General features: G+C 39.1%; 1 protein-coding gene across 1 annotated transcript in view; it reads left to right on the top strand.

Annotated features, from left to right (window-relative positions):
* The window catches only part of LOC108423419 (leucine-rich repeat and fibronectin type-III domain-containing protein 2), a 166,238-nt gene that overhangs the window by 33,459 nt on the left and 117,352 nt on the right, over positions 1 to 15,427 (top strand). Inside the window, exon 2 of the mRNA XM_017690713.2 lies at positions 12,150 to 12,287. The gene's annotated coding sequence lies outside the window, so the exon portion shown is untranslated. The remainder of the gene's footprint in view (positions 1 to 12,149; positions 12,288 to 15,427) is intronic.

The raw sequence follows: 15,427 nt of genomic DNA, 5'->3' as shown, positions 1-15,427 counted from the left end.
AAAAGTCTGGTTCCATTGCCTTACATTAAAATGATACATTTTAATGTACATTTTTTCCTTCTCCTGTAAAGTTACTATTTTAGAGATACGAGGTATCAGACAACAGCAATATGTATATATATATATATATATATATATATATATATATATATATATATATATATATGTAATTGTAAGAGGCACCTGCTTTTGCATTTTAAATATGTTATCCCAGTACATGCACCCTAATCAAGGCAATATACTTTATAGCATAAGAATTTTTTTGAGATGATACTATACCACTTTTTTCAGATCTCAATTCAAATATTTCTTCTTTAAAACAATAATAAGCTTTAAAATGAGCTCAACCTACTCAAACATTCCACATCCACATTAACAACACCACATCACACAGTGTGAGTGAGTGCTAATTCAGAATGGATTTGTTACAGGATTGGATCAGTTTTTATTTATTTATTTTTATTTTTTTTTGCCGTCTGGTATCCAGTTAGTGCTGGTGAATTTTATTTGTATAGCTTTTAATTTTTTCAATTAACATATTTACAGAAATCAAGGTGAGTGCATGCCTCTAATGATCCACCATGAGTGCCAGAGTACCTGGAACGCCCTTAAATGACACTAGATGTTGAAATAATGGTAGAAAACGTACAAAGGAGGGATTAAACAGAGGCACTCGTATCATACAGATGGAAGATAAACCTGCTGAGTATGAGCATGTATCTGTCAACAGACTATGAAAGAATTATACAGATGCAAGGCTCCATACTGATTCTTGAGTGAAATGCTGTTGTTTCTGACTGTGTGTCATGCTGGCACGTCCTGTCGTTTGTTTCTTTCACTCACCTCAAAGTGTTTTGAAGGTGACAAAGAACTCTGCCAATGTCTTTGTTTTGACAGTCTGCCACCTCTTGTTAATGACTCACAGAGCACTCTGCCATCTCTCCTTCCAGCCAACCACTGGGTTATTTATTAATCCGATAAATACATCATGTTACATGTCAAAGTTGAAAAAGAAGAGAAAGTGAAGGCAAACACTTACGGGAACTGTCTGATGGGACGGAAAAGGAAAGAGTCTATAATTTTAGTTTCACCTTAAAAAATGCCTTTTTTGACTCACAACAGATTGTGAATGGACTGTGGCTTATTAGTTGTTTGTTTGTTTGTTTGTTTTCTAATTCAGATAACTCTTCATGTAAATATTTACATAAATTGCCTTATATGGAGATACAGTACAGTTGTATGCTTGTAGGTTTGAAAACCCCTGGTCAAATTATGTTTTGTTGATTTCTTAAGTAAAAAAAACGTTAATACTATAGTGTTAACTTATAATATGAGGTCAAAATTGAGCACAATTTCTGTTTATTTATATAGAGTTTAACATATTAAAAAAATCTAATGTGTCTTATCTTTTGCACAAGCCATATTTCGTGATTTATTTTTCCCCAGTATAATATATATATATATATATATAATTTAAGTAAGGGTGCCAAAACCTTTGCATATAACTGTATCAGCAGAGGTCATACTACAAGAATAAAGTGAATCCAGTGTTTCCCCTAAAATAAAATAGGCCAGACTTTGAAGCGAAGGCAAGGTAACATTTGTTTGGTAACGTTGCATTTTTAAGTGGTGTTAGTTGATTTTGCCAAAGTAAAATCAAATGTAAAAGTACAATATAAAGTGAGTTCATTTCCAATTTCTGCATGGATCAGGTCATTGATTTAGCAGCGTTTAGCTTAGTTTTGTAGCATTCAGAGCTTAAATCACAGAATTTCCTGGTTCCTGGTTTTTTTTGCAAACCAAGAAATGAGTTTGAGATTGTTTTAGTGAATTATAGCATTCAGTAAAGTATTTTTTCATCTTTGTGGGAAAATTCAAACTAGAAACTGGCAAATGAGAAACTTCAGCTTCATCATTTTTAATAGTTTGATAGTTTTGGCTATTAAACATATCAGGGAACCAGCTGGAGTGATTATAAATGCAAATGAGTCTGACTATTCAACACTAAATTCTCAATGTTCATCTTAAGTCTTTCTTTTCTTTGCCGATACATTAGCCACTAGCTAGATGAGATTGTTGTCATCTTCAGGGTTAAAAGTTCAAAACATTCATTGCTAGAACTGTATTAGAACTGTGTGTTTGAACTATCAGCAAAGCTTTTTTAACTACAGCACAGGATTATTTTACTATTGCCTAGAAGTCTAATTCTGCCACGGAGCTGCAAGGAAGCAGTAAAAGAGCCGCACCTTGCCGATCCCCGGCCTAGCAGTACCACCACGGCCCACTGGGGGGGCAGCAGGTTGAAAACAACTCTCATATTCACATATGCATTTTTAAAAATAATTCTGCCCTATGACACTTATCCAGTCTCGCATGTGTTTCATGAACACATGTACATGCAGCAACTTTGGAAGCTTTGAATTGTCTACCACCCAGCCTGAAAAAAAAAGATTAGGGGAAACACTAAAAGCTCTTTTAACAATATTAACAATACAGAAATATTGCTAAACCGTGATTTCAAAGGGCATTACTAATCAAATGCGTATGCATGTGCCTATGTTTGTATCAGAGTAATATTACTGCTAAGTGTTGTGTCCTTTTCACGCTTCCAGTTAAAATATGTATCTATTCGATACATATCTGGGTTATAGCATTCTCTTAGTGCTCCTAAAATATGCATGTGGTGTTTAACAGATGTTTAGGGGCCATATATTATGTTCCCCACTGATCTGGCTTGGATTACTCTCCTCATCTGATGAGGCGCTCTCCAATCCACCAAATCTGTGAACAGGCAGAAACAACAGCTGTTCTGGAAAAAAAAAAGCTTTCAACTTCATGCTCAGAGTCTGAATGAGATAAAAAAGAGGATGGCATGGATTCTGGTGGGACAGAATGGAAAAGCAAGAGTCTTGGTTTTAAAGTCGTAGTTACCTGCGAGCCAAATGGGGCCTAATGAGGGTGTATAAGTAGGCATATCTGTACTCGGCATAATCCGTCCTGAGAGACAAGAGATCTGTACACTGCTGCAGTGAGCTGTGCTCCTCTCTGCTCTCTGGATGATGAGTGGGAGCTGTGTGATTATAAAGACAGCTCGTCTTGACTGCCTGCCAGGAAGGAAGAAGGTGTACAGTACATCAAAGCCTTGACCATCCTGTGTCCGGAGGGAGTTTAGATCGGCCTCTGACTGTAAATGAGCTCTCTGGGCCTTCTTAACTAAACGGTCGACTCATAATCTGGCTTTGGCTTGGTTTTGCCATCAGAATGACATTTTTACTTATGCTATTTCAGCTGGAAAGGAATGTGGCAAGGCATAAAGTGAAGAAATAATCCGACAGCTTTGAGTTTACCCCTTCATTTTAACTTTCATATACAGTGTGTACTCACACCAGCCCGTCCTGTCTTCCCACCTGCGGAGGCCTCACTAATTACGATGAATGTCAGGTTTCTGTAACTAGGCATACAAAATCCCTTGACATGAACAAATCCTTCATTATGCTTTGTTTACCAGATCATTCCTCTCCTTATGTGATCTGAAACACAAATCACAGTGGACGAGAGACTGCTCTGGTATTTGACTTGTACTCTGGTGTGCTGCATTAGAGATTCAGTCGCATGAAAGAAAGCATCCTGCTCCATCCTGTGAATTTTTTATCAATTATTAATGTGTCTGCTAGCGTCGCACAGCTTTCTTGGATTGGCTTCCACAATTCATATGGTACACACAGAGTGAGGTAAAAAAAGAGCACTTTTTCATTTCAGGCTCCCCAGGAGCACCATGTTCACTTCCAGCAACTCTTCTTGATCCCTGTTTCTGCAAATATTTCTGCTCAAAGACTTACACCAGTGGACAAAGAGGTTTTCTGGTGGTATGTGCTTGTATTAACAGCAGAGATGTCACTAGAAAGACTGAGCAACCAAAATCCTCACAGAGCTGCTGCTCATCTGAACTCATGTGTGATGCAACTGACAAATCTGACAACTGACAACATATAGAATGTCAGCTGCTAGACTCATGATCCCATATGCTTTAAAGGCTTTTTACCAACATGCACTGTACTGGCATTGGACAAGTAGTTGGGTTTTTGGGCTTCTAGAGTGACTAAGGTAGTAACACTGGGGAACCTTTACCTATCCTGACCTTTAGGGAAGGCCTAATGATATCTGTAATTTTTGGTTTAATAGTATCATCATGCATCTAACGTTTAAACTTGTTGTAATATTGATGTAATACTTTTATTTCATTGTCAACTTTTGGACGGAAATGAAAGGGTTAAGGTTTTAAATCGTTCAATGAAAAAAATGTTCAATCAGGATTTTTCTTTCTGTGCCATCTAGATAGATACAACTAAGTTAACTCTCCCATTGGTTAGGGCTTCAGGAGCTGGACATAAGGTCTTATGATTTAGATTAACCAACAACGCTAATAGAAAGTGACAGAAGGATCAACCAATCACTTTTTGATTTACAATGAGTGGAACCACTTTTGTGGGGAAACAAAACTCACTTGAAGTCCATGGAAGTCTGTAGATACATCGCTGTTTGTGAATCTGAGACATGATCTAACCAAGTTTCAGTCAGTTGTTAGAAATGAGTGGTGGCAGCTCTACACCAGGGCAGACTGCTAATTTATAAGATAAAATACATGGTAAAGTCTTTTACAAGCTTCACAACCTTTATCCTAGCACTAGCATGCTATTAGAAATCTGATAGGGGCGCTGACTGAAAGTATCATAGTGGTCGGCTTTTTCTTGTTTTTGCAAAGATTTTTGAAAGTTATAGCCCAATGTCTAGACTTAGCTCTAATGATGGTCATGGTTCGCCACTGAGATGTAATAATTTTATCACAGCAGGATTAAATTTGCTTTTGTTATTTATTTTTTTGGTTGGAATCCAATTGCCAAAACAGCAAAAACATGAAAGCGTGTTCTTTTTCCATATAATTTCCTGATCTTTTAAGAAAATCAAGGAATATTGGATATCACAAATATTTATTTATATAACATTTTTTTAATGATTTGCTAATGATTACAGACTCGGGTGACTGTGCTATTCTTATTCTTTTAGATTTAACAGCTGCCTTCGATACAATTGACCATAATATCCTTGTTGAGCATTTGGAAAGTTCCGCTGGTATTAAAGGCCTTGCTCTAAAGTGGTTCCAGTCTTATCTATCAGACAGGAGTTTTATTGTTAGTAGTGTCTGCAGCATCTCTCTCATGTGGGGTTCCCCATGGTTCAATCCTGGGCCCCTTTTTATTTACAGTGTATATGCTGCCGTTGGGGGCCATAGAAAATATGGGATCTCCATTGTTACACTGATGATACCCAGATTTATTTACCATTAAAGAAAGAGGATACTACATCCTTGACCACTCTACTGAGCTGCTTTGAGGAAATAAAGGCATGGATGGCTTTAAACTTTTTAAATCTAAATGAGACCAAGACAGAAATTCTCCTATTTGGCCAGGAGAGACCTTCATGTAGTCCTCAATGGAACCTAGGCCAATGGCAGACTTTTATTCAGACCTCGGTCAAAAATCTGGGTGAGGGTTCTAAATTTGACAAGCAGATAAAGGCAGTAGTTAAGTCCAGTTTTTACCAACTCAGACAGCTATCCAAAGTTAAGCCGTTTTTATCTTTCTCAGACTTTGAGATAGTAATTCATGCATTTATTTCCACAAGGCTCGATTATTGTAATTCCCTATACATTGGTTTTGGCTTCACTCCATTGGCTCCCAGTTGTTATTAGAATACAGTAGAAACTTTTGCTTTTAGTGTATAAGTCTCTGCATGGGTTAGCTCCCAGCTACTTGGCTGAATTGCTTGTGCCCTATGTTCCGGAACGGGCCCTAAGATCTGCCGATCAGCTTCGACTGGTGGTCCCCAAGTCGAGGCTGAAACAGAGGGGGGACCGAGTGTTTGCTGTGGCTGCCCCGAAACTGTGGAATGAGCTGCCGCTGCAGATTCGATTGGCCCCCACTCTGTCATGTTTTAAATCTAGTCTTAAAGCTCATCACTATTCCATGGCTTTTATGTAATTTGTTTTATCTCTTCTAAATTGTCTTTACTAGTACTGTGTTTAAGGGTTGTATTTGTGCAGCACTTTGGTCAACTAATGTGTAAAATGTCCTCTATAAATAAATTGACATTGACATTATTTCTACTTACTAGCTGTATTAAATTCAGATCACATTCACATCCTGTCACCAAATCACATCCTTTTGTATTACATATAATTAATATTATGCAGATTAATGCATATTAAAAAGCATATCATGACAAACCTGTGATTAAGCAAGTGTTGAGAGTAGAGAAGCAGTTTGGGTGAAATCACTGAGCATCCCAATTCTGTTTCCAGCCTGGAATTGGCCTGTACTAGCCACCGGCCTGTGAGAAACTGACAGGGTGGCGTCCAGAGCCAAAAGCTGCCCCAAAGGCAGCTAAGCCATGCTTACGCCATTCACTCTCTGTCTAATGGAGCGTTCTGCTCTCTGTTACCAAGCAAACTCACAGATCACAACAAATGAGGGGAAATGGAAGCAAGCAGTGGGCTGTAAAATAGGCACCCAAATATACTGTTTAGCTAAAATTGAGTTGAGCTGAATCGTTGTGCTGACTCATTTGGGTAAGTGAAATATCACTGCCTCTCCGGAAGGGTTTAATCCCTATGGCAACTGGGAGCTGAGCCTGGATCCTGGATCACGGTGCTGTTTGGGTGATTGCAAAAACATTAAATAAGTAAATTTCATACATCCTCATATCATCAAAGATATTTTTTTTTACTAAAACCCAATGCGACTAGAACAAATATTATATGTATGTTACAATGTGGTGGCCTATCCTTGTTTTGACTGTCATAGAGTGTGTTGAAAAGAGAGGGAAGTGTAGACACAATGATAAATACAGAAACAGCTATATTCTGCACATGATGTACTTATATTCAAGCTTCGTTTTCATTTAAGGGGTTACTGCTTAAGAGGTGGTGTATCTGAAATTGGAAAAAAAGCTTCCAGAGAATTTGAAACATTGGATTTAAGCAATTGTTGGTGTTTTTAAGGTACACTCTGGCAAAAATGGCAAAAAACAAACAAAAATAAACCTAACTTATTGTAGATATGCTTTCCCACTTCCCACAGTGGTGCTGCAGTGCTATCTAGAGCAAGAATTGCTAGTTCAAAGACTAGGAAAACCCCCTTCTGATGACATATCTTGAAGGTGAAAGGAACTTTTGCAAAACTATGTGAGTTCTGGACTAAACTAAGTGTAAGTAGGGTGTTTTAAATGTTAATGCCTGCTCGGTTGTATTTATTAGCTTACAGATCAGTGGCTAGGCTAGCTGGATTGATTGGCATCACAGGGATTGCACAATTCATGCTAGGTATTATACTGAGAATACTGATAAATGAAAGCATGAACATTTTGAATTCTGTCAAACCAATGAGGCTGAGATACAGAATATTACATAACATGACAAATGACATATTAACTCATAGTAAACTGGTTCTATGCCAGTTTAATATGGGTTAATGGCCCTTTAAGATGCTTTAAATTTAGAGATATGAAAAAGAATCACATTTTATTCATGCTTTTGTTAGTATTATTATTATTACTGCTACTACAATGACTATTAGAAGAATTGTCTTATATCCTCAGACTTTTTTTAAGGTCTTAACATGCCAATTGCTGCCTGCCAGTTTGTGTTGATAAGGCATTAAGCAGTGAATGTGATAGTACTGATACAAAACCATTTCACTCTCTTTAATAATTACTGTAATTAATTTTCTCTTTGGCCTCAAATGTATTTCTAAACTTAGCTGCAGTTGTAGGCCCACTTGTCCGTATTTTAATGGGTCAAATTATAATAAATTGAAGAGAAGCATAATTACTTCTGTAAAATGACTCTGTTGACCCCCTTCTTTATGAAAGATAAAAATACATTCAAGTGGTATCTGAGAGTTCATTTGGCATCTTCACATGCTGCTGGAAATCCACTACAAAGACATGGAGATCAAGGAATAAGTTATTTTCACTGTGAATATCTGTTCTTTAAATCACCACGGAGTGATGAAATGCTGTGGCAGATCACTAACGTGTAAGCTAATCGCTTCAGCTGCGCTACTCTTAACCTTCCCATTAACCCTTGTCACTTGAAGTGATACAAGGAAGATTCTGAGAAGGCAAAGCAGACACTTTATCTGTTTCTCAATTGGAAGTTCATCTTTGATAGAGTTGATTTCAGAACTGTTCATATAACATGAACTTTAGGAAATAACAATAGAAACAAGGGACTGTCATATTGTATTAATGCAGTAGACATATGCTGGGTGAACACCACATACACACTAGTGAGCACACACGCACTGGGGGCAGTGAGCATACTTGCCCGGAGCGGTGGGCAGCCCTATCCACGGGGAGCAGTTGGGGGTTAGGTGCCTTACTCAAGGACACCTCAGTCATGTACTGTCAGCTCTGGGGATCAAACTGGTCACAGGGCTGGTTCCCTAACCTCCAGCACATGACTGATAATGAGCTTTCTTTCTCTGTTCAACGTTATAAGTTAACACATCCTATGCAGAACTTCAGCTCACCATAGAAAGGTGTATCACTTCATCTTTGTCTTAATTCCCAGTCTAGTGTCCAGAACTGTTGGAGAACACCATACACGCAACTATGTGGGAGTCCAAGCTAAATAAAGGGCCTACATTCTTCATGGAAGAATTCATTCACATCTTTCAGAGAATGAAAAAGTCAGCTAACACCTATAATTAAGTCAAAATAACTATGATCGAAAAGCTAGACTATCCACGTTAGCTGGAGATGTTGAAACATCTTGCTAACAGTAAACCTTCAGTGCAGCAATAGTCATAGTCCAAAGCACCACTGTAGACATTTTCCACAACCACTGGCTTCAGTGAATAACATGCTCTCTCAAATGCAGACAGCTTTTGAGGGGGAACCTGAAAACTATTCCACTGAAAGCAGCTGGGATCAGCAACAATTTTAAAGCATGAACTGCCTTCAGTGTAATGTAAGTCAGCAAAGGCAAATGACAGTTTATTCCTTCATCCTTCCCCATATTTCCTCTTCTTTGTCACCGTGGAAGCCACTGAAATTGAGGTAAAGTTGTTTTTGCTTCAAGCTTGAATGCTGTGGTATGTTGCAAAAGCTGTTTTTCTTGGACTCTTTGTTGTTAATGTTGTTTTAGGAGCTTGAAACAGCAAGGAGTACTTAAAACCTGAAAATGTAGAAAGGGCCTATTGACTTCACTATCTCTCCAGGTGGGATCATCCTCTTCCCCCATCCCTCAGCACAGTGCTAACCAACGCAGGTGTCTGTTAGCTGGCATCATAGTATTGGATGTTAAAGTTCTCTTCCAAGCATGTTGAGCTGTCCAGTGACTGGGAAGCTGTTCCTGTCTGGGAAGAAGCATATGCTAACCTTCACCCTACCAGCTTGGTAAATTTGTGTGACGGCGAATTTAACTGGCAATTCCTAATTTGGGGAGAAAACTTGGTAAAAGTACCCCCCCCCACCCCACCAAATATTCCTAATATACTCAATAAAGAAAGTGTTAAAAATATGCTTGCTGTTAACTTATGTCAGGTGTGCATGAGAGTGAATAACTGGAGCATGTTTACTGCTGATGAAAGCATAGATTTAGCCTATTGAGTGATTTACTGCTATTCTATCAAATGCTGTGATTCTACTTCAGACCCTTTACTCTTTATGAAAACGGCATAACTTTGCACTTTAGAAGACTGAAAAGGACTCTGAATGAAATGGTACAAGAAAAATTACTCAGTGTACTGTTAAAGGCCATCCTTCCCTCCTCTTTACACATCACTGAGTAACTTCATTCAAAGACCTTTCATTTTTAATAGAGATTTTTACTACAGAGGATATTGAACCTGAACATTTGCTCAATGTACGCTGAATAAGGTAATGAATTCATTTGATTCAATGTGTATGTCAATAAAAGAATTATATATATATATAACACCTACTTCATTTTAGGTGCTGTCAAACCATCCTTGTAGATATAGTAGCATCGAAAAAAGAGAAAGAAGAAGAAATAAAGGGCTGGCCATGATTCTACTGCAGCCTGTGCATTGGTAGAAAAGTACACATACAGGGACAGGGAATTCGAGGGAGGGCTCACCACTAGCCACACACTTCACCTCAACGGTGACCCCCTCACACACAAAACCCATTACCCCTGACACTAAACGACACAAACAATGTTGACAAACAAGCTAAACTAATAGTTAACAACATAAACAGCAACATTTAGTGCTCTTGTTGGACAGTGCATGCATACCATGAAACACCCCTCCAGAGTCTCAGGCACCAGCACTACAATATAATATACATTTTATATAAATTACTGCTAATTGAAGTCTGACCACTTTTTGTAATGCAGATCTTCACAATCACTACACGGATTACACTGTTTCTAAGCAAAGAAAATGCTGGGGCTGTTCAGAAAAGATGGAGAACATCATAACTGTAGAGAGAGCACACCATGGAATGGCATAGATATGAGGAAACAGCGATAGCAGTAACCTAATCACATATACCTCTAGCAAGATAATCATATTAAGTCACCAAGGGTGGGATAGTGGCAGAAAAGTGACTTTCTTCAAAAACTAAAATGGATGACTGTGTTTAAATAAGTTCAATTCTCATATACTGCTACAGGATGTTTTTTTTTTCAGTCAGAAAACAATTGCACCATTATTCCAGTAAGCCTCTGATAAACAATTTCTTTACTTGTCCTCATGAAAATGTCTTAGGTACCTCATCAGAATCAGTAAAACAAAATACAATGATGCCAAAGGTAAGTAAGTTGGATTGATGTAATACAGCACTGTGCAGAAGTCAGAGACCACCTTTCATTTATTTGATTTCCAGTCAAAACATCCATCAGGTACAATGTATTTATCTTTCCACATCAGGAAAAAAGCAGAAAACAGAAAACAAGGACATTAGAAAAGTTAAAAGCCAATGGCATTCAGCATTTCTCATTTTTAGCACCACATTCAAACAAATGGCCTTGGCCTACTTTCATGAGACTAATTTAAAAGAGTTTAGAAATGTTGACAAATGTAGAAAGTTTGTCTAGTAGCCATTAAATGTTTATTTCAATTATTTGCCAATAATTATGTGGAGAAATGTTTTAATTGCATAATGTACCATGCTGTGCAAAAGCCAGAGACCACCCTTCATTTACTTAATTTCCAGTCATTAGGTAAATAATTCATCTTTCAGCATCAGGAAAAAAGTAAGCATATATTTAACAGAAAACTACATTGAACACCATAATGTAATCTATTTTTTTCAGTATTCAGCGTGTTCCGCTCTTTCCAAGGTTCCATTCTTTTCAAGAGACTTCCTTTCAGTTTTGTGAAGAAATCTAAACAGATATTTTTTTTACATCTTCAAAGTTCAGTCTTTGTTAGTTGCATTTTCTGCTTCTCATGATTCATATCACCCCAAGCACATCCATTTCAACTGAGATGGACTGGGGATGGTCAGTGCATTGTTCCAAGAACAACACTAGCTTCATCTCTCAGTAAGGGCTTCTTGACAGCTATACATCTTTTCAATCTCATAGTTGTCTTCTCACAGTGGAAGGATGGACAGAAGCATCTGTGGATTGATTTTCTGCTCTCTCTCAAATATGAATGTACTGTTTATCTAAGCTGGACAGTTTTGGTGGTCTATCAGGTCTTGTATGGTGGTTAGGACTCCCATTGTTTAATCCTTTTTCAAAGTCTAGTTTCAGAAAGCTGTTCTTTTTCACTTTTTCCTTTGAACTTTGTTTTCTTATCCGAGCAGTTAATTATCTAATGATCTTAAATCGAATCTCCTTAGAAATATCGCCTGAAAATGAATAACATACACTTAACAGCTGTTTAAACTGGAAATCAAATGAAGCATGGTGTCTGACTTTTATACGGTGTGTTCCGTTAATTGACACTTCTGAATCTAGTATTTTCAGTGCATCACTTTTTACACTGCACACTCGAATTTTCAAAAATGCACCATGGTCTGAGGCGTGTGTCTCACTTTATATTAACGACATGATTCACTGCGGCTCTGTAAACACCTGTCCAGAGGTAGCTGAATGTCTTTTCGCTGTCTTGCAGGTGAAAGAGTGACCCAATGAAGTGGAATACTACCTTGTCAGTGTGCCGAAAGAGAAGTCACCTTGCCCCACTCCAGTGTGAGCGGAGGGAGAGAGAGAGACGTCTTTGATTGTTTGTTGCCAGCAGGGAGACAGGAAGGTCAGTAAACAAACCTCGCTGCATTTCTGCCGCTGCCGTGGGTGTGTGTGAGTGTCACTGCCTGCCGTTCGGCTTCTGTGGCTCGGTGCCGCACGTCTGCATTGCTGCATGATTTATCGACGGAGGGACTCCTGTCAAGCTAAATATTACCTTGTGGAGCGCTAGTCAAAAAATACAACCTCAGATTTGGGTTTTAGGTGCCGTGAGTGGCTCGTATGCCCGAGCGGAAGTCGCTGATTTACTTACTGCAGGAGTACATCCCTTTGTTGTCAGAGATTACATTTCCACTGGGGTGGAGGCTAGGGAGATATGCTTTCAGTCTTTTGTGTCCTTGGAGTCATCCCGAATAGTAGAAGAAAATGAAGTGCCCCTGGCTAACTGGAATTGCTGTCTTGCTTGTCCTGACAAAGGGATAGTAGCGCGCTTATAGCTATGTACTTGCAGAAGGCCCTGCATTCAAGGTTTTTGTAATGTTAAGTCTACGCACAGCAGGATGCTGTGGGCTTTTAATTGCTTCCCCACAGATTGCTGCCTCAGTGAGAAAGTAGGTTAATTGTGTAGGATGGGAAAGCCATTCAATGACCTTGATGAGGCGCTGCCAAGTGCAGTTACTGCAAAGTTTCTGTGTTTTCAGGTTAGCTTGTTACTGTGCATCAAATGAGCTGGGGAGCATCCAAGGTGTCAAGGGCCAACATATGAGACATATATCAACATATCATGTCAACACATTAAACGGATGCCTAGTGACATGCTCCTTGTGGAACTATACAGAACCCCTTTTCAAATATTCTGTCCAGTATATACAAAATCAAACTAACAGTTGGCGTCAGGCCCAAAAACCATTACGATCTATTTTACATAGTCTGGAAAGGCCCCTCAACTTCATCAAACAAGCTGAATTATGAATAACTATAATAGCCCGTGTTATCCTCAGCTACAGCACGAGCAGCTATGTGTATCCAGACTGTGGAAATTTTTAGCTTGCTGGGGAAAGCATTAGCCAGTGACCTGCCAATAGTCTGGCAAGACCACATGCGGTCTGCTGACAGACAGTCAGCAAGCCTCTGTGCTCTTAGAGTGCCTGTCTGTCCACCACCTGACACATTTCTTTTTGCTTGTACTGTGCCATCTGGCACGCCTCACTTCTCATTCCTCAGACAGGATTAGTCACACTCTGCCGTCACACGAATGACAACAGTTTCACTCTGGAGCAAGAAGAATGGGGAGGGAATAATATAGTTAGATATGATCAGAGAGACTGATATGCCAGTTCGGCGAAGGTCTTGAGCAGCTTATTCAGGAATAATCTACCAGTTAGGACTTGGTGCTTCTTATACCCCAACATAGTTTAGAGATACTATCCAGATACACAGTATTATAGGGGATTTAGATGAAATAGGTGATGCAAACTTGACAGAGCAGGTGAGAACACAATATCAGAAGCATGCAGAAATAAAATATGTCTTAAAGCTGTGTTAGGAGAAAAAAAAATGAATTCCATAGCACAACAATTCCTGCATATTGCCCAGGCTCAGTAGGAAACAATATGCAATTGCCGTCAGAATAAAAGCTCCAAAAATGCCAATGAAACGAAAACTGTCCTTAACTTTCAATACAATTTAATCTAATAAGATTTTATGCATTTGGAGCATATGCCATGGTACAAATGCCATCTAGGACTCTCTCATATATATATATATGTACACACACACACACACACACACACACACACACGCACACACTATATTGCCAAAAGTATTCGCTCACCCATCCAAATAATTAAATTCAGGTGTTCCAATCACTTCCATGGCCACAGGTATATGAAACCAAGCACCTAGGCATGCAGACTGTTTCTACAGACATTAGTGAAAGAATGGGTCGCTCTCAGGAGCTCAGTGAATTCCACCATGGTGCCGTGATCAGATGCCACCTGTGCAAGTCCAGTCGTGAAATTTCCTCACTATTAAATATTCCACAGTCAACTGTCAGTGGTATTATAACAAAGTGGAAGCGATTGGGAACGACAGCAACTCAGCCACGAAGTGGTCGGCCATGTAAAATGAGAGCGCAGGTTCAGAAGATGCTGAGGCACATACTGCAGAGTCAGTCACTACAGAGCTCCAAACTTTATGTGGCCTTCAAATTAGCTCACCAACAGCGTAGAGAGCTTCATGGAATGGGTTTCCAAGGCCAAGCAGCTGCATCCAAGCCTTACATCACCATGCTCAGTGCAAAGCATCGAATGCAGTGGTGTAAAGCGCCACCATTGGACTCTAAAGCAGTGGAGACGTGTTCTCTGGAGTGATGAATCACACTTCTCCATCTGGCAATCTGATGGACAAGTCTGGGTGTGGCAGTTGCCAGGAGAACGGTACTCATCTGACTGCATTGTGCCAAGAGTAAAGTTTGGTGGAGGGGGGATTATGGTGTGGGGTTGTTTTTCAGGAGTTGGGCTGGGCTCCTTAGTTCCAGTGAAAGGAACTCTTAATGCTTCAGCAGACCAAGAGATTTTGGACAATTTCATGCTCGCAACTTTGTGGGAACAGTTTGTGGATGACCCTTATTGTTCCAACATGACCACACACCAATGCACAAAGCAAGGTCCATAAAGACATGGATGAGCGAGTTTGGTGTGGAAGAGCTTGACTGACCTGCACAGAGTCCTGACCTCAACCCGACAGAACACCTTTGGGAAAAATTTGAGTGGAGCCTGCAAACAAGGCCTGCTCATTCATCAGTGTCTGACCTCACAAATGCGCTTATGGAAGAATGGTCAAAAGTTCCCATAAACATACTCCTTAACCTTGTGGAACAGGTTTGGTATAAAACCTTGTATCTCCAAAATGAGAATTTTATAGAAGAAAGAAAAAATATGCTGTTCTTTTAATGTAAGTCAGTTGAACCAGACTTTTTTCCAAGTAACTTTAGGTCATTTCTTTTGGTCCATTCATCATGGAATTTACAGACATGTAAGGGACAATGGGTACTTTAAAAAAAAACTGAAATGTCAAAATGTCAAAAACTGGAAAACTACAAAAAAGGAGATACACCATTGTTCCAACAGCAGATATATTTGTTATGTTTTTTGTTGTATATTATGCACTGTCATTTTGGAAACTGCTATTTTGTCACTGTTTGTC

This window comes from Pygocentrus nattereri, chromosome 10, assembly GCF_015220715.1.
Source record: "Pygocentrus nattereri isolate fPygNat1 chromosome 10, fPygNat1.pri, whole genome shotgun sequence".
NCBI lineage: Eukaryota > Metazoa > Chordata > Actinopteri > Characiformes > Serrasalmidae > Pygocentrus > Pygocentrus nattereri.
This window is presented reverse-complemented; position numbering and strand designations above follow the sequence as displayed.